The following is a 20,370-nucleotide window of genomic DNA, read 5'->3' on the forward strand; positions in this document are numbered from 1 at the left end:
CTACCAAAAGGGACTATGATAATGGTTGATGACAATATATGTTCTTAACACACATAGTTTCTGCTTAGCCAGCACCCATTAAATGGTAAAAAATATTATTTTAAAATGTCTTCCAAAGACAAGGAAAAAAATTGAAGATTTCCATGCCTCTATTTATTTAATGCTGAAAAACATGGCAGTTTAGAATAGTGTCTCTAGTGTCTGTTTCTTCTATTTTCCTATTCTGGCCTTGCCTTCTCTTCATGCACTATAATTCATTCAAACTTTATTTTTTTCTTGGCTCCAATCCCATGCAAGGCCTTGCATTGATAGAAGTGCTTATAGAGGCTTGGGGTATCAGTTCCCCAATTTGGAAATCACAGACAGATGGTACAGCAGTGAGCGGCCCCTGGTAACCCACCATCCTGCAGAGAAGCACGCTTGGCAGGACCCAAAGGAGTTCTCTTGGGCACTCTGTAGTAGAGGGATTCCAGTCTCCTGTGAATTTCCCTTTTGTGCACAGCCAAGAATGGATTTGTGAGGGAGATGGTAAATGTTGGAGGGACAAAGACCAAGAAGACTGAATTTTGGTGCCAACACTCTAGGAGAATGTTGGGAAATAAAAGCCAGCTGCCCAGCGCCTGGAGAAAGTATGGTGCTCCAGACTCATGAGCTAATGGGTTTGTCAGGTGTGCTTAGACAACCCATAGAGATCTTCCAGTGTGATCCACGAGACAGAGCTGCTAGTCTCCACAGTAGAGTAGCTGGAAATAGTGTCCTTTTGAGGTCTTTGTCTTAGTTTCCCTAGACTAATAAAAGACTGCCACCAGTTTTTCACTTTAGTAAGAAGAAACTGAACCACCTTTGAATCTAAGAATGTCCTCTAAAACATACATCTTCCAACAACCTTGGAGGGATGAAAATTACAATAACCCTGAGCCACAAGCCAGTGGTATAAAATTAGAAACAGGTGCCATTGCATGATATTAAGCTGAAATTCCATATGTGATTCACATATTAAAGCAAATAAGATCAGACTGTTGGAATCATAGCCAGTCAGCCTTATTAGAAGCTACTCTATTTTCTTGGTAAAGAGCTATCACAACACAAAAGCTGTAAGACCTTATGTTAGGCTTGGCCTTGGTAAGGACTGTGTAGATAACATTTAAATGTCATAGATGCCATTGAGATTATGTATGAGAAATAAATTTTTGGAGTGCTTTGTGAACTCTAAAGGGCTATAAAATATTCATCATCTTAATAGTACTTCTGCAGATTTTGAAAGAGACATAAACCCCAGTGTTTGAGTTAATGTTTTCAAGGCCCTGAAAGAGACAAATGCAAATAAAAACAAATAAAAATAATTGTGGAAAATTTAGATTTGTCTTTGTCATGTTTGCTTTAAGATTTTCCAACAACAAAAGTAATAAATACTATTTTGTTTGCTTTATTAGATTGTTTCTATAATATTGAGTGATAAGCACATAAGTTGTTAAGAAGAAAGAACAAAACTCTCACAATCGAATATTAACAAAGGCTTTATCTGGTTGGAGGAGTTATAGGAATTTTATTTGCTCCTTTTATATTTTTAATATTTATCAGCTTTCAGTTATATTTGTTACTTTTATGATAACATCTTTCTAAAATATAATTTTTCCCATAATAATACTTTCACATTCTCAAATATTCAGACATTCAGTCAGTTCAGTCACTCAGTCATGTCTGACTCTTTGTGACCCCATTGACTGTTGCTCGCCAGGCCTCCCTGTCCATCACCAACTCCCAGAGCTTACTCAAACTCATGTCCATCAAGTCAATGATGCCATCCAACCATCTGATCCTCCATCATCCCCTTCTCCTCCTGCCTTCAATCTTCCCAGCATCAGGGTCTTTTCCAAAGAATCAGTTCTTCGCAACAGGTGGTCAAAGTATTGGAGCTTCAGCATCGGACATTCCAATGAATATTCAGGACTGATTTCCTTTAGGATGGACTGGTTGGATCTCCCTGTTGTCCAAGGGACTCTCAAGAGTCTTCAACACCACGGTTCAAAAGCATCAATTCTTCGGTGCTCAGCTTTCTTTATAGTCCAACTCTCATATTCATACATGACTACTGGAAAAAACATAGCCTTGACTAGACTGACCTTTGTTGGCAAAATTATGTCTCTGTTTTTTTAATGTGCTGCCTAGGTTGGTCATAAATTTCCTTCCAAGGAGCAAGCTTCTCTTAATTTCATGGCTGCAGTCACCATGTACAGTGATTTTGGAGCCCCCCAAAATAAAGTCTCTCACTGTTTCCACTGTTTCCCCATCTATTTGCCATGAAGTGATGGGACCGGAGGCCACAATCTTAGCTTTTGGAATGTTGAGTATTAAGCCATTAGATGTTGTAATTTTAGATCTTAGAGTCTGTCTTAGACCAAAGAGCCCCTATTATTGTCTCCATTTCAACCAATTTAAAGTGACCATTTAGTAGTACTTAATTATATTTACTGATGCAAAAAATGGTACTGTTATGAAGTTCACACTAATAAAATGTCAAAATGTTTACAAAAGACTTCAGTATTACTGCAGCTTTTGGTAATAGCATGTCATGATACTTGTGTGTTTGCTCTTATATTTTTTAATTATTTTGTTTTTTTTGCCTTTTCAAGGCTCTACAGAGCTGAAAAGCAATGGAACACAAGTCATAGGAAATGAGACACCAACTTTAGAATTTTAAAAGCCTTAACTCATAATTTATCCTTTTAATCCTCTGGCCTTCACTGGATGGCTCAATGACTTTGTTCTCCTAAGTCTGAAATGATAGCCTCTTTGTAAGCTTAGAACTTCCTGTCATTCATATCTTTTCTAAGATGCCTTTATATAATAGTATCATTTCTTATAATGGAAACCTGCAACTATGTTGCTAGGCAACATTGTAATAGAGACTTACTGCTATCACTTGATCCCATTTCAGTGTTCCCAGCTGAAAGGTTTCAATCAATGATGCTCTGATTCAAACTAATTTCATCCAAGTGGCTATTAGGACAGAAGATGGTAAGATCATCAAAAGCAGTTTCACTCAAAGTAAAGACTGAGCTTATAACAAAGTCAATCAGAATATTCTGATAAGGAAGGTCTGGTCATCATACTTAAGTTTGCTTTAATTAGAAATTCTCTAGTTGCAAAACATAGGAGAAAAGCATGGAAATTAGAAAAGCAATTTCTATCTTCAATTCATATTCCGCACCCCCCCCCCCCGTTTTAATTAGCAGTGAGTGTCTGGAAGCAATAAAATTAAGTAATTTAGTGGGGTGGTAGTTGTCAGTAATACATAAGCCATCTGAGGGTGGCATGCTCCCCTTCTGTGGTACAGGCTGAAAAGGCCCCACTCTTTCCCCTCAAAGCTAGCCACATCCTAATTTCTGGAACCTGTGATTCTTACCCTATATAAGAAAGGGGTGTTACAGGTGTGATTAAGGGTCTTGCGTGAGTAGTCTGAATTATCCACGTGAGCCCAACGTAATCACAAGTGTCCTTATAACGGGAGGCGAGGTGGTCCAAGGTGATGGTGAAGCCGTAACAGAAGCTGGAGGCAAAGAGGTGATGTGATGCTGGTGATATGATGTTAAGTGAGCAGGCTGCTTCTAGGAGCTGGAAAAGGTAAGGAAATGGATTCTTCTCTACAGCCTTCAGCAGGACACCCTGCCAACACTGTGACTTCAGCCCCATGAGACATATTTCAGGAACAGGAAGAGAATAAATTTGAGTTTCTTTGAACCACATGGTTTGTGGTAATTTGTTACAGCATCAGTAGAAAACCAGTATGTATTTCCTTGGTACCAACCTACTTTTGAACCCTAGAAACAGGTTTGGGGGCCATGTGTTCATACCTCCTACCTCACCAGTGGTCCTCCCACCTCCAAGGCAAGGACTTCTTCCATATTTATAATAAACCCAGGTCAGTGGTCGTGGCGGGGGGCAGAAGATAGCAAATCAATCATGGATTATCTATATTCATATTGTAATTATTAGGTGAATAAGCATTAAGACTACTGCACATAAGGTTTTAACCAAAGTCACAATTTCATTGTATTAAACTATACAAAAATGATTAGAAATTATCCCAGTTTATTCCTTCAGTGATAATCTCTTCCATTCATGCAGCACAAAATTTCAAAGTCTTTAGAAGTGTAAGGCCTCATTTGCTCCTCACAATAACTTTATTAATAGGCTACCCAGGCACCCGAATCCCCACTTAACAAATAAGTTATAAAGTAAAATGTCAGTTAACCACCTAATACTACAAACCAGAACCCAAATCTGTAGCTTCTAATTAAAACTCTACTCCTCACGCATAATCTGATTAAAAATCCATTTCTTTTATCTCATTCTGATAGAATTCACTTGTATCTTCCTCCTTTCTCACAATTTTTAGCACATAGGATGGCTCCATAATGTTATGAAGTGGCCCAGTGGGTAAAGAATCCACCTGGAATACAGGAGACATGGGTTTGATCCCTGAGTCGGGGATATCCCCAGAAAAGAAAATGGCAACGCACTACAGTATTCTTGTCTGGAAAGTCCCATGGACAAAGGAGTCTGGCAGGCTACAGCCCAGGAGGTTGGAAATGTCTGAGCACATAAGCACAACACAGGAAGCATTTTATCAAAATTAGCCTCCCATGATCACACAGCTAATTATGATTAACAAAACTGAGTTAAGACTGAATGAACCACTACCCAAAATGAATCTTGCATTCTGGTCTTGGGTGGTTATCAAAGACAAGCTATCCCTCAGCAAGACTGTTTAGTGTAAGATGTCACATTGCAGGTATTGTAAACAAAGTATAGCAATGGCATAATGTTTCCAGGGTGATAAAATAGAATTTCTCATTCATAAGTCCAGGAAGAGAGGAGATGTCTTAATGAGTAAGCCAAGAAATATTAGTTTTAAAAATGCATACTATATGCTCTAGTCCTTCTCTGATGCACAAAATTAAAGAATGAGTAGTTCTCATAACATTGAAGAGTCTATTCACACTCCTGTACATATCCTTTTAATACCCTTATCTATCAGTATAATATGCTAATTTAAACTATAGGACTTGATTAAATATTCATGGGAAGATGAAATATCAACATTATAAGCAAAAAGAAAGGCCAGGACAGCCAGTCTTTGAAAGAGAAGTTCAGGGTCATTTCAGAAAATGGGTAATTCAACCTAATTTATATGAGAGATGAATGAAAGGGAGCAGGTGAAATTAAGATTGTGAAATTAGGAGAGGTCTTAAATGCCAGCCTAAGAATTATATACATATTTGGGGGCAGTAGACATTTTCAGTTTGTGGGGCTAATATGAACAAGACCATGATTTAAAAATATTTTCCTGAATGGAGTGTATATAGGATGATATATATAGAAGGGGAAAGATTGGAGATGGGGAGAACACTATAGTTGTTCTGGCAAGACAACATAAATGTATAATGATATTTCCATTTCCTGTGATTTACTAAGTAATAATAGCTAACATGGGGCTTCCCAGGTAATTCAATGGTAAAGAATCTGTCTGCCAATGTAGGACACACAAGAGATGCAGATTTGATCCCTGGGTTGGAAAGATCCCCTGGTATAGGAAATGGCAACCTGCTCTAGTATTCTTGCCTGGGAAATCCCATGGGCAGAGGAGGCTGGTGGGCTACAATGTATGGAGTCACAAAAATCTGGACATGATTGAGCAACTGAGCACACATATACAGCTTACATGAATATAGCACTAGTGATGTGCCAAGCAGTTTTCTAAGCACTTACATGAGTTACATTGAATTCTCACAACTTACTTATGCATAGCTATTGTCTTTGTCCCTATTTTACAGGTAAGGAAATTAAGGCATGTAGAAGTTAATAGATTTGTCCAGTCACACAGTAGTCATTGGTAAGGCTGCCAACTTTGAAAGTGGTAGTCTGAGCTTAGAAATCATAACTCTATACAATGCTCATAAGTCATAAAGAAACCATTTCATAAACACAAATATAGACTCTTTTGATAACTGTTGAGCAAATCATTCCATTCTGTCATTCTATCTATTCATGTGTGTTATACACCACTTTTTTTTTTTCATTTTATTACAGTTCATGGGATTCTTATAGCTAGTACACCGGATTGGTTTGCCAGTCTCTCTTCCAGAGGATCACAATTTGCCAGAATTCTCCACTATGACCCATCCATCTTGGGTGACCCCACACAACATGGCTCATAGCTTCATTGAGTTATAGAAACCCCCTCACCATGGCAAGGCAGTGACCCATGAAGGGGATAGAGGCGATAGAGGATGAGATGGTTGGATGGCATCGTCAATTCATTGGACATTAATTTGGGCAAACTCTGGGAGATGGTGAGGGACAGGGGAGCCTGGTGTGCTGCAGTCTGTGGGGTTGCAAAGAGTTAGACATGACTTGGCAACTGAACAGCAACATACATCATATTTACTTTCATTCTTGCTCTGAAAGACAGTACCTAGGCTTATTTAGAAATAAACAAAATACTTTAGAAAGGAATCGTGTTCGTGGACTAATGGTCACATGACTACTGTTACTTCTTTTTACTGTTTCATTAGCATTTATTGACCACTAACCATGACACTGTGCCTTTCACTGAGATACACAGTTCTTGCTCTCTTAGAATGTAAGCCTCTTTTAGAGATTAGGGTCCTGTGTCCCGTTACTATTGGTGGCATATCATATTCTTGTAGAACAACTGTTTCTATATGTGTCTATGTGTTCCATATATGTACCAGTGTTCACACTGGTATCCTTCATTTTCTATTACATGAAATACATTAATATACCGCACTATAGGCAAGACATGGTCAGTGATAGGAGATGCCAGGTCTCAGCCGCCTCACTGTGGCAGTGACATTCCAAAGCCTGCTGGGACTCTGCCATCTCTCAGTTATGTCCACCTCATGTTTAGAGTGCCATGATGCTAAGGCAGCAGGTTCCGTGAAGTACATGTAAAAATCACAGATTGTGTGCAACTGAAAATTATTTTTGTTAGCATTATTTATTGTTATTAACATTATTTAATCCTACCTACTGAAAAAAATTAATCTTAGCAATATAATATGGGTTTTGTGTTAAATGTTTTATGATACTGAAATTGAACTGCCTAAAATTTTGTTTTTATATTCCTCTTTGGCTACTGTGTACTTTGAACTTTCATTCGATGAGTGATTATTTTCTCATGGTTCTTTTTGCTTAAAACCAACATATATTTAGATACATTGAATGTATATGACTTACCGAGCATTTTTTGCTTTGAGAATTTTTTTGGATATATCAAGAACTATATATTCGCTACATATACTCACCTAACCTCTAATTTTTTTCTTAGTTGAATATCTGTCTTATCTCTGTAAATATATTTTTACTTATATGTTCTTCACATTCATTCTTTCAACTTGTCACATGCAGAAAGTATTTTATGGAAAAGATCACAAAATATATAAATGACAAATGCTTCAGAAAGTGTTTTGAAGAAACCTATAAACATCTAAAGCTCAATTATGCACAGATCCAATTCCTGAAGACTTCATTTTTCATAAATATTTAATATATTGCTAGACCATAAGAATTCAGTACTAGAAGTCTCATAGCTCAAAAGTAGAAAAGAACATTATTCTTGTCAGAGCTAGGCAGTCCCTGGGCCTTCATATACAAATAACTTTTCCCAGTGACTTTATAGGCTCCCTGGAACTATTCAATATGAGAGAAACCATGATTATTTTTGTCTTTCAGAATTGCTTCTTTTATAATAGAAAGTAAGGCATAAATAACTTTCCCTCATTATCTTTATTTACAGAATCTTGATTTGCATGTGGCTAGTGTACTATTTAATAATCTTAATTGGATCATTCTTTTATTCACCTAAAAATAGCCATTGAAACATACACAATCATTTTGTACCAGACCAGCCAGACCATTTGTGTAAGAACAAATCCTTCTATAAGTAGTGTCATGTAGTCCCCTACATACTAGGAAAAAAATAACTAGTTGTGAGTCACAAATCCCTAGAGAAAACTATACCTTTTTTATAAGTCTAGAAAGGAAGGAAAAAAAAATTTTAGATATCTGGTACATTAATCTTCAAGAATACTGAAATATATAGTTTGTTTTGAGGGTAATTTTTACCCGGTGAATATTTCACATCACTTTTTTATATGAGAGAGAAATATTACTTTTACTCAACTCATTACTGCTGACAGCATATTATATGAGAAGACATTATATTGTGAAATAGCAAAATGTTTCCCATCTCAAAGCAGTTTCAAAAATGGAAGGAAATTACATTTCTTTCATTTTATCTTCCCATTTCTAATCACTAATTTCTGCAATCAGGTATGAGGGTGATGAACTGTGGAATTGGAAAATTTCATTTCCCAGCACCCTGCTCATAAAAAGCATGCAAAAGAAACCCATTAACCTCTCTTCAGAAGTTGCAGAAGGAAACTAACTTCTGTTTGAGCGGCAATTGCACTGGCTCAAGAAGAACAAATGCAAAGGGATCTTTGCCTAATCAGCTATCTAAGGGAGCAGAAGTTTTGCTTTTTACATTTTCCACAAGAGCAAACTTTCTGCAGGAAATGACTACACTGGAGACTCTCAAGTTTGAGTTGGGTTATCTTACAAGACTGAATTTTCTGTTGTTCAATCGCTCAGTCATGTCCAACTCTTTGCGACTCCATGGACTGCAGCACGTCAGGCTTCCCTGTCCTTTGCCATCTCCCAGAGCTTGTCAAACTCCTGTCCATAGAGTCCATGATGCAAACCAACCACCTTGTTCTCTGTTGTCCCCTTTTCCTCCTGCCTTCGATGTTTTCCAGCAGCAGGTCTCTTCCTGATGGTGGAGAGTTGTGACAAAACGTGATCCACTAGAGAAGAGAACGTCAAACCACTTCAGCATTCATGCCTTGAGAACCCCATGAACGGTATGAAAAGGCAAAAAGTACTGAGTAATTCGGAGAAGGCAATGGACCTCACTCCAGTACTCTTGCCTGGAAAGTCCCATGGACAGAGGAGCCTGGTGGGCTGCAGTCCATGGGGTCGCTAAGAGTCGGGCACGACTGAGCGACTTCATTTTCGCTTTTCGCTTTCAGGCACTGGAGAAGGAAATGGCAGCCCACTCCAGTGTTCTTGCCTGGAGAATCCCAGAGACTGTGGGCCTCCGTTTATGGGGTTGCACAGAGTCGGACACGACTGAAGCGACTTAGCAGCAGCAGCAGCAGCACTGAATAATTATTATGAATAATCAGTATGTGGTTTTGTTTGCTTCTATCCTAAAATGAATTTTTCATTGGGCTGGATACTTTCTTACCTACTACTCATTTCTTTAGGACTCTTGTGGGATGTCAACTTCTCCACCGTGTTGGTCCTGATTCATCCAAGTTTTTGTAGGAAGTTAGGTATTTTATTTCTCTCCCAGCATCTTGTTCTTAATTCTATTATAATTCTTGCCATATTATATGCATTTTTATGTCTTAGTATTGAATTCCACAGTGTAAGTTTCTCCAGGCATGAATACCATCTTCTATTCGTTCATCTCCATATCTAGTGTACTACTGAGGATTTTCCCAAAAGTCAGCTCAGAATCAAGGATTCAAGTGCAAGCAGTTTATTTGGTAAGGACAGAGAACTCTGGTTTTAAAAAATGGGGTTAGCGACACAGGATAGGGTAAATTATTAAGTGGAGAACTGTTAAGTATATCACGATTGGGGGAAACTTGAGAAAATGGTCCAAATCCTAGTCCTCTGATTTCTTTTTCCTGAGAAGGGAAGAAGTTCGGTAACTGAGCACTGACTGAGAGGCACCGATCCAGGGCTGCTAGTTCCTTGGCATTTTCAGATGGCTGCGTTGCAATCAGAGGCACCATAGCTTTTTGGTTTTTAAAGGAAAATGGCCCTCAGGCACATACCTTCAGATATTGGCACTCAGAAGCCTACCAGAACACACAAAAAGTTTCAAGAGAGATGAAATATGTAGGGGATGCTGCAATCTGCATTTTGTACTGTTCACATTCATTCATACTTCACATTAAATCCACTCGTTAATACAGTTAAATACAGCTTCTTTAATACAGTTGCCACTCACAGCTTCTGGGGAGGGGGACATATAATAAAAAGAGAGTTAGCTGGACAAACTATAGTTTTCATTACTGCAACTGATGTCTTCTTCCTTTACCACTCATTTCAGATTACTTGTATTCTCACCTAGCACGTATGTTCTAGTATGCTTGACTGATGTTGTAATGCAGACCTCTTACCTGAGGAGTCAGAGGCCTTTGCTTTCATGTCCTTGTTAGGCTGAAGTCGGTACAGGTGCCCAGCTCCAATTATTACTAGGCATAGGAGCATAAAATGTTGTCCTTGTGACTCTCTTTTCCACATTATACAGTAGTAATTTTGCCTCCTCCTAACAAGCAGGGTCAGTTCCCTATTCTGGCATAAGAACTTCTTTGCCTGTGGTCTACTGGCCAATCAGATGTCGCCATACCTTTCTCTTCAGTATGCTACACTTAGTAATACTGTGATCTCTACTAGATAATTCATCTTCTCTATTTTGCCCTAAAATGCCTCCTGTGTGGTGGATCCTCTTTAGTGAATATTGGTGAGGGACACAGAGGTTCATCATCTGTGCCTAATCCTGTAGGTACATCCACATATTTTCCTCCAAGAACAGCTTGTTTCATATTTAAATGTTATTTCAGGTCCCTGGCCAACCAGCTAAGCCATTTGCTACTGCTCAGGATTTAGTGAACGTTTTTATCTGAGGTCAGCTCTACCTCTGCACAAATTCTGAAGCTCAACCCACTGAGACATATTTCTCTCCTAATGAATTTCAGAAACACATTTTATTGGGATTCTCATGTAGCAGCAGTGCATCGTAAGCTTGTGAATTAAACCTTCGTTTTTCTCTTTTCCAATAGCTGGCACGGGGAGCCTAAGGGACCATAGGTAGAAGCTGTGGGAGAGGCATCCATAAGACAGAAATAGATGATATGGCCACCTGCGTTGTAAGTTACTTGTATTCTCTAATCTAATTGGGTCTGACTCATAATAGTCAATTTCAGTTTTGTGATGAGTTGCTTTGCACCTGTATTTCAATTGTGTGATGAAGTTGCATTTGCACCTCTGTAACTTGGTGGTTTTGTAATATCTGGCTCAGGATGGGCAGCTCTGGTTACAAAGTCACTTAATACCTCATGCTCAGTTGCCCAGCATGAGGTAGGGCCAAGAGCAAGTCAGGACCTGCTTTTAAAACGGTGAATACTTCTTTCCTGTAGTTGGTGTGTCCTTGCCCTGACACCTCACCATGCTCCCTTTGTCTGGATCTTTGTTAGGACCCTTTTATTTCGATTTGGCCAAATATTTTAGCACAGCATTTTAATGTGCCAAATAACTTTAAATTAACAACTTTCCAAATTATCTAATACTTGGGAATGAAGCTGTATTTTCAAATGTGATATATGCTGTCTTTAAAATATGAAGAAGCCTCCCAAGCGCTGTGCCTTTTTCTTAGTGATAAGGGGGGCACAGTGCCTTTGCTTGTCCTTCATCGTGGAGGAGGTATTGACATACCTCTAATGTCTGGACACTTATCAAGTATACTTGCGTGACATATTCTGGACCTTTTTATGATTTATATTAATGTTCTAAGATATACACGGTTTTACTAGGGCAGCCAGTACACTTGCCACTTACCTTTCCTAGGTCAGATGAACATGGTGCCCTCAGTATAGTAGATCGGTGGGAAATAATGTGAAATGTCCAGATGATCTAGGTCCCTTCTGACTTTGTGACCAAGGGTGAGAGTTAGTATTATTCTGTGATGAAACTGAATCTATGCTGCCGTTTATTCCAGGTGAATATAAATGATTCTGATTCTTTATGACAGGGACTGAAAGAATATAATTGTTATGTCAGTAGCCAGATACCAATTCCCAAAATTTACATAAAATCTTTTAGTAAACACACCACATACAATAGAATACTTGTGATTAGGACTATCACTTGAATATTTATGGTAGTCTGTCATTGTTGTGATCTATGTGACTGTTTTTAGGGACTAGACTAGTAAAATAAACAGATATTAAGTGGAACTGTGACCCTTAGGTCCTTTAAGTTATTAAGAGTGGCACTAATCTTTATTATTCTACCCAGGACATAGCATTATTTCCAATTTATACATTGGTCAGAGAAAAGAAAGTAGTGTGAAAGCTTTGTCTAAGCTATTCCTACCATTATGACTTTTACTCTAGAAGACAAGAAACTGATGTGTGAATCAAGCCAGCTATGAAGTGTATACATCCTGGGGAAGCCCTTGGCAGACCTGGAGAACCAACAGACACACTGTGAGATAGGGTTTGGCCATGTCCCCATTTACCATATGTCCCCATTCTAATAGTTGGTCATAGTGTTTTGAGTATTCAAGTATCATTGTCATCTTAGATTGTATATTCAAATATCCTAATAAGTTTAGTTATGTTTTCCCAGTGCATAAATATTCTAATAAATGACTAATAAGTTTCCATTGGGGAATATTGGGGGAAACAACTACTAAATATAATTGTTATGGCTTTTTGGGTTCTTTTGGAAGATGAACTGGCCTCCACTTTCAACAATGAGCTAGGAGTCACTAGGCTGCTGCATATGGAAACTGGTTTTCCATCGTGGCCACTGATGTTAACCTTCAGTTGTCCGATTCTTGATCTTTTCCAGATGTATCAGTCAATAAAAAAGCTTGTCACTTTTTATTCTATCTCACCTTTTGGAACATGATGGTGTATTAACTATTACCATAGATTTCTGCAAGTTGGGTTCCCTCAGATAATGTCTACTTTGCTCTCACCAGTTAAGTGTTGCTACATAACTGGTACTATTCCATAATTGTATTATCTTCACTGACCCTAGAGAACTCAATACCATAGAGGTTTACCCTACTCTCAATCTTGACTTACAACAAAAATAGTAAACAGTGAGCTTCTTAATATCAGTAGCATCCTCTTCACCATTATTACTGTTACAGTAAAGTAGGTGTTTCTGGTCATTATTAGGGAGTAGAATTTGCTGGTATGTCATAAGTCTTTGGGAATAAACCCTTTCACTCTTCCCCTTGGTGCCTTCCTCAGTATTCTATCAAGGCATCCTAGTCAATCGTTCTTATGATCTGTTCCCAGGAAGCTTCCTAATGTTTCCTGGCAGTAGATAGAAGTTAGCCATTGAATGCAGTTCTGTTAGTGATAAATAGTTTTCTTCTGAAGAAGAAATAATACTTCCCCTCGGCCATACTGAAACATGCTGTTAATTATTTGCTTAGAATATGCAAGGGGAGATGGGGTCAAGTCTCAAAAAGGGCAGTTATCATTTTTTGAAGCTTCTGCCTCCTGTGAGATCTCTGCGTGGTCTTCAAGCAAGGGTAGTTTTCTTGAGGGGCAACGAGCCTCTTCTACAGTCCCAGGGCATTCACGGAATCTGGAAGTTCAAGGTTGTTAAGTATATTCACACAGATGTTCCTATCTAAATGTCAAAGTCCCTGAACTTCTGTATCATAGTCCTTACTTTAGCAACAAAGACTTGCTAGGATTAGGCAGGGGTGGGGGTGGGAGGGGAGAAGCTAAATAAATGCTGTAATTTTGCTTCACTCACAGTCTGGTCCTCAGCCTTGCTTTTAGTCCTGTAGCCCACCAGCTACAGGAAATGAGGGACTGACATAAAGAAAGTCTGGCTCTAACATTAGGATCTGAATTGGCAGTTGGCTTTCTCTTCTTTACTGTATCACTGGCATTTAGTGAGAGCCAACCAGCTCCATCATTCTGAAATTTTCCATTTTTATCATATGATCCAAATTCTTGAAAAATTATACAGTCTGTATCTCCTTCTTTACCTCTATCATACCCCAGTTTATTATTTCCCTGGTGGCTCAGATGGTGAAGTGTCTGCCTACAATGCGGGAGACCCAGGTTCAATCCCTGGGTCGGGAAGATGCTCTGGAGAAGGCAATGGCACCCCACTCCAGTACTCTTGCCTGGAAAATCCCATGGATGGAGGAACCTGGTAGGCAACAGTCCATGGGGTCACAAAGAGTCACACATTAGCGAGCAACTTCACCCCAGTTTACTACTGCTGCCTGCTGGTTAAGTCACTTCAGTCGTGTCCGACTCAGTGTGACCCCATAGACGGCAGCCCACCAGGCTCCGCCGTTCCTGGGATTCTCCAGGCAACAACACTGGAGTAGGTTGCCATTTCCTTCTCCAATGCATGAAAGTGAAAAGTGAAGTCACTCAGTTGTGTCCGACTCTTTGCGACCCCATGGACTGTAGCCTACCAGGCTCCTCCGTCCATGGGATTTTCTAGGCAAGAGTACTGGAGTGGGTTGCCATTGCCTTCTCCCCAGTTTACTACAGATGAGGCTTAATAATTGTGATACTATAGCATTCTAGAGGTTATATTCCCTGGTACAGGCTTCCTGTCACTTGACTTCAGCGATTCAGGAACTGCATTTGAGGACTACTTTAAATGAGTCTTAGTGTGGGTTTTTTTTCAGTAGCAGATTCAAAGATAAGAATTAGAGGTCAAATAACTACTTGGAAGTGCAGAGAACTTAATACTCAGAAGTGGGGGCTAATACAGGAAATAATACAGAAAAGGGAAAGCTGTCAATAGTGGTTAGGTATTAAATGTGTTTCAGAGCTATTTAATACGGATCTAGAGTATCATAAAATTCTGGGAAAAGATGAAAACCATGTATCTAAGAAGTGTTCTATCAAAAGAGTAAGAGAATTAGGCTATTCATATACCAGCTCCTTACAGTCATTGAGAGCTGTTGTAGTAGTGATGACAGTGGGTTCCAAGTATGAAAGTGTTAAATCCTTCAGCAGTTTCAAGGACAAAAAAAACCCTCTCTCAGGCACAAAGATAAACATGTTTGCACTTAATGGACTTCATAGAGAGCATCTATTATAAATTGTATGTGGAATATTTTTTCAGAAAAATACATGACTACTGTCAACAACTGTGGGAATACTGGGCCCCTTGGAATTTAATTTTCATAGGAAGACAGTTAAACAGTTCTAAAGAAATTTTATTCAAAATAAGCATTATTAAAGTACAAAGAGTTTAATGTTGAATATATGCAAAATATAATGCAAAAATATAGCTTAAAGTTTTTGGTAGTCAAGTTTGGCAGGTGATTGTTAAGAGCCCTGCGCATTTGCACTTGTGACACAGGAAATGAAGGGTCACAGAAAAGTTTGGAGCCAATATATGAAACTACTTAATGCATTTGTGTGAGTATACAACCCCTGAAATCTCAAGGATCATTATAGAATTCAGACACAATTGTGTAAACTTTGTTAGACTGAAGAAAAATCATATGTATCAATAATAAAAAGACAAAATTAAATATCAATATAAATATCATATATAAGTTCTAGATTTCTTTAATAGTACCTTTATCTGTAGTAGACACTAAACTGTACTTCATCTGACACATCTGAAGAGTATGTCTTCTATCAGAAACTATGGAGCCACAGTGGTTAACTTGTGAGCTTCAAAGTAGGGTATAGCCTCAGAGCCGCACAATTTATAAGGCAAAGAGAATGAAAGGCTCAGACAAAAAAGATGTATGCCCTGAATCTTGGAAGATTTTAAACCATTTGTGTTCACTTAAAATAAGGTAAAGGAAATTAGAATTCTCTTTTTAAGAAAGTAGGTATTTGGAGATGGCTCTTGGATGAATAATAAAAGCACACACATAATTTTTTATAAGGCTAATAAATACTTTGTAAAATCATTTTAGTTATTGATATGTATTTAATAATTCCAGATATTTTATAGATATTTAGTAACTGTACAAATCATTTTTATAAAAGTAAATAATGGCTTGATTATTTGCTTTTAAAAATAATTTATGAATATATCAAGTAAAATATGAACATTTTAAAGCCCAAATGTAAAATATAAACTAAATATTCATTTTTATTTCACAGTGGGTGAACAAATGCAAGTTTTTTTTTAATCTCCCTTTTTCAAAATCTCACTGAATGAGAGAAAAGCCATAAAAATTAAATAAATCATTACCAATATTAGAAAATGTGGAAGGAAGCCATTAGTCAATGAGAAGGAAAAATAATTTCTGATAATGTAAATAAGGATGGTAGGTTAGACTGATCAATTCTAATGAAACTAAGATTCTTGCAAGATTGCATTGAGCCTACTATTTTTAATTATATATTATATGGAATAGAAAGTTCAGAATCATTCTTATGTACAAATGAATATTTGCCATAAGGCTTGTTTCTATACTTGGAACAAAAGTAATTACATTTCCAGTTTATATCCATGCATAACAAATTCTGGGTAAATCTAAGATTTCAATGAAAAATATACTAATGGCATAAAAAGCAATATAATAAGAAAGATGACTTCACTCTTTGCATGGTGAAAATTTTTCAAAGGAAAAAATAAATCTATCTTTAAAGATACAGTTTGTATGTGAAGGGCCTTCCAAATGGGGAAAAAAGATCTCTTAAGAAAAACTTACCTGAATAAAAACAAAATCTTGTGCATATCAATATTCATTGTAATTAATATCCAAATAGAGCCACAGATTAAAATAACATTTGAGACTCCTACAAATCAACTTGAAAAAGACAAATAACTTAAATGTTTTGGCAATAAAATCTGATAAAACAAAAAATGGGATAAATTTTAAACTGATTACTTGGGCCAAAATACTCAAACTTGATAACACTGTGTCTTACAAATGGGAAAGGAAATTTTTTTTCATGTAGTATTTGTGGAAGAATGATTGATATAATCTTTTTGGCAGAATACATACATTATCAAAATTTGCCTTCATGTTGCTGCAGTGATTCCAGGTAAAGACTCTATCCTAGAGAACTTGTGGTTCAGACATATGCAAAAAAGATTTCTCTTAGTAATATCAGGTATAGCTCTGCTAATAATAGCAAACAATTAGAAACTAAACTAAACATTTAGTAAAAAGGATGGGTGAAATAAATAATATGTTTGTGCATGGACTATTTTGTAATTAATAGATTAGTCAATCCTATCAGATTCCTTTGGTATATGAATGAGCTTCCTTGCTGAGACCAGGAAAGCCTACCATTCAGACTAATCTATAAAAAGTAAATAAATAAATAAATAGAACTTCTTGATAGAGTGAGATACATTTCTCTTTTCTAGTTCAAAAATGTGTTACTGTGAACACTTATCTGAAAAAATAATTCTTATCTACAGTGTACTTGAAATAAAGTATAAATACATACACAAATTTTCTTTTGTAATTTAATTTTAGGATAGGAAAATAAAGAAATCATTGTAAATCCTGTTTGAAGTTGACTAAATATATACACGGAGAAGGCAATGGCACCTCACTCCAATACTCTTGCCTGGAAAATCTCATGGACTTAGGAGCCTGGTGCACTGCAGTCCATGGGGTCGCTGAGTCGGACACAACTGAGCAACTTCACTTTCACTTTTCACTTTGATGCACTGGAGAAGGAAATGGCAACCTACTCCAGTGTTCTTGCCTGGAGAATCCCAGCGACAGTGGAGCCTGGTGGGCTGCCATCTATGGGGTCGCAGAGAGTTGGGCACGACTGAAGTGACTTAGCAGTAGCAGCAAATATATACATGAGACATTTTTTCAGGCAATAAAATGCCAAATAATGCATTTGTATATGATATACTTCTCATTGAATACTAGTTAAAGGATCACATTGATGTTTAGGAAATTTATTCATTCATTAAATTATGAAGCAGAAAACCAAAGCTTGGAAACTTGTCTAAAGTAACCACTGTGATATGTGACAGTAAGTGTAATGACATATGACGACCAAAGACGTGGCACTTAAGGATGTGTGCTCAGTCATGTCCGACTCTTTGTAACCCCAAGGACTATAGCCTGCCAGGTTCCTCTCCATGGGATTTTCCAGCCAAGAATACTGGAGTGGGTTGCCATTTCCTTCTCCAGGGGATCTTCTTAACCCAGGGATCGAACCCAGGTCTCCCAAATTGTAGGCAGACTCTTCACCATCTGAGCCACCAGGGAATCCCTTAAACAGGGGGTTACCATTAGGTATCTCATCTAACAATTTTTGACTGACCTGTTCCATGTTTTCCTTGAACTTCATAGAACTGGCCATTTCAGGTATGCCCAGGCTTAATTCCTTTCTTCAAGTAACAGATGCAGAGCTGATATTTGAAAATAACTTTTAATTTTCTTGAATTGTTTCCTTTGTTTAATTGGTTCCTTCTCTTTATAAGAGAAATCAATATGTTCCTGTGTGTGTGGGCTAAGTCACTAAGAATTGTGTCCGATTCTTTGCCACCCTATGGACTGAGGCCTGCCAGGCTTCTCTATCCATGAGATTCTCCAGGCAAGAATACTGGAGTGGGTTGCCATGCCGTCCTCCAGGGGATCTTCTCAACCCAGGGATTGAACTGGCATCTCTTTTGTCTCCTGCATTGGCAGGCAGGTTCTTACCACTAGTGCCACCTGGGAATTTCCTATGTTCCTGTAACAAATACCTTCAACATGTTTCTGCCAAACAAAGATTTTTGAGAATAGAAATGAGAAGATAGTATTGGACAATCTTGATTTCTATAAAAAACTTACTTATTGGTTAAAATTATAATACTTCAAACTCAGAAATTGAAGTAATATAACCTCCAGTGATGACATTAGTTGGCATTTCCTTTAGCTGCCTGAGGGCTCCCTGGTAGCTCAGATGGTAATGAATTTGCCTATAATGTGGGGGACTCAGGTTCAATCCCTGGGTCAGGAAGATCCCCCGAAGAAGGGAATGACTATCCACTCTAGCATTCTTGCATGGAGAATTCCATGGACAGAGAAGCCTGGGGAGCTACAGTCCATGGGATCACAAAGAGCTGGACATGACTAACATTTTAGCTGCCTGACCTAAATAATAGATTTTACGGAGAAAGTGCATGGAAATAATTTCAAGGAAATACATTTTTGGAATGTCTCCACTTGAATAAATTGAGTTCTAAGCTACTCCTACAACTTACAAATCTGACTTTATTCCATTTATGTAATCTTTCTAAGCTTTGGTTTCCTCATCTGTAAAGAGGAAGCATATACTTTCTCACACATACATATATTACATATACTATTTTCACCAAGATCTAAGTATTAAAAGAGATAATTGAATGAAATACATAATTAAGTTTCAGGCCCATAGCAAGTAATCAAAAATATCTACCCAATTACATTAGGTCAGAAGTGGCATAGTAGATAAAAGCCTTCTTGATTGCCTTTGAAAATTGTCATTTGTCTTTCACATTTTTAATCTCGGAACTTCTCTTCAACTTCACTCTATTAGCAATGCTGTAAATTAGGAATGTGTTCACCACATTTAATGTTGCCAAGATTCCTTTTAATCTGAACAGTTTTCACTTTAACTATATATGATAACAAGATAATAATTGATCAAATTGCATTGTCACTAAATTAAGTTTTCAACATTAAAGTGACCATCAGAATTATATTTAAGATTTTTCTAAAATTTCATAAAGTTCTTAAAATAATGGTCATGTCCTTAAAAATCTAAAGGGATATTAAAGTAAGTGTTATTCTTCCTTCTACTTCCTCTGTCTTCCTCCTAGTAGTTTCTAAAATAGTATTGAAACAGGGTTAATGTTTATAAAAAATAAGCATCCCTACCTTACATCAAAATCTAAAACAACTTAATCTTTAAGGGAATTAAATTTTTAAACATATTTAAGAAATGCAAGAAAATATTGGCAAATAATTACCTGACTTGTGGATGCAACAGCCCTTGCTTAGTGTTGTGGTAACTCTGCAGAAACAGAATAGTACCTCAGCTAGGATCTAGCTCAGATGTCAGGGAAGATGATGCCACACACTTACCAAGAGGACATGAAAACCTTTCTCATTCACACAATGAGGCTTTGGGGAAGGGGTGGGACCAGCTTCCAAGGTTACTCTGAAAATAACTCAAGAGAGCAAAGAAAGGAGACTGGGGTAGGGTTTTGATTTGTGGTTAGGAGTGGCCTTTAGATGAATTTTCCCATGGGTGAGGAGGAGGTTGTGTGGTTTAAGTCTCCCCTGCCTGGCACCAAAGGAGGGAGTGCCCAGGCTTTCTTATCAGCTTGCCCAGATGTGGAGCAGAAGGGGAGAAGTGAGATCTGAAGCATGAAAGTTGTCAGAAGTCAAACACCAAAGAAAGTAAGAAAGTGAAGTCACTCAGTCATGTCTGACTCTTTGCGACTCCATAGACTGTAGCCTACCAGGCTCCTCCATGCATGGGATTTTCCAGGCAAGATTACTGGAGTGGGTTGCCATTT

The 20,370-nt window shown here is 37.8% G+C and overlaps 1 long non-coding RNA gene across 1 annotated transcript in view; it reads left to right on the forward strand.

Annotated features, from left to right (window-relative positions):
• LOC105602796 (uncharacterized) overlaps nucleotides 1–11,031 on the forward strand; it is a 147,217-nt gene extending 136,186 nt beyond the window's left edge. Inside the window, exon 6 of the long non-coding RNA XR_003585515.3 lies at nucleotides 10,944–11,031. This is a non-coding gene — a long non-coding RNA (uncharacterized LOC105602796). The remainder of the gene's footprint in view (nucleotides 1–10,943) is intronic.
• Nucleotides 11,032–20,370: the final 9,339 nt, after the last annotated feature.

The sequence above is a fragment of the Ovis aries genome, chromosome 17 (genome assembly GCF_016772045.2).
Source record: "Ovis aries strain OAR_USU_Benz2616 breed Rambouillet chromosome 17, ARS-UI_Ramb_v3.0, whole genome shotgun sequence".
In the NCBI taxonomy this organism is placed as follows: Eukaryota; Metazoa; Chordata; class Mammalia; order Artiodactyla; family Bovidae; genus Ovis; species Ovis aries.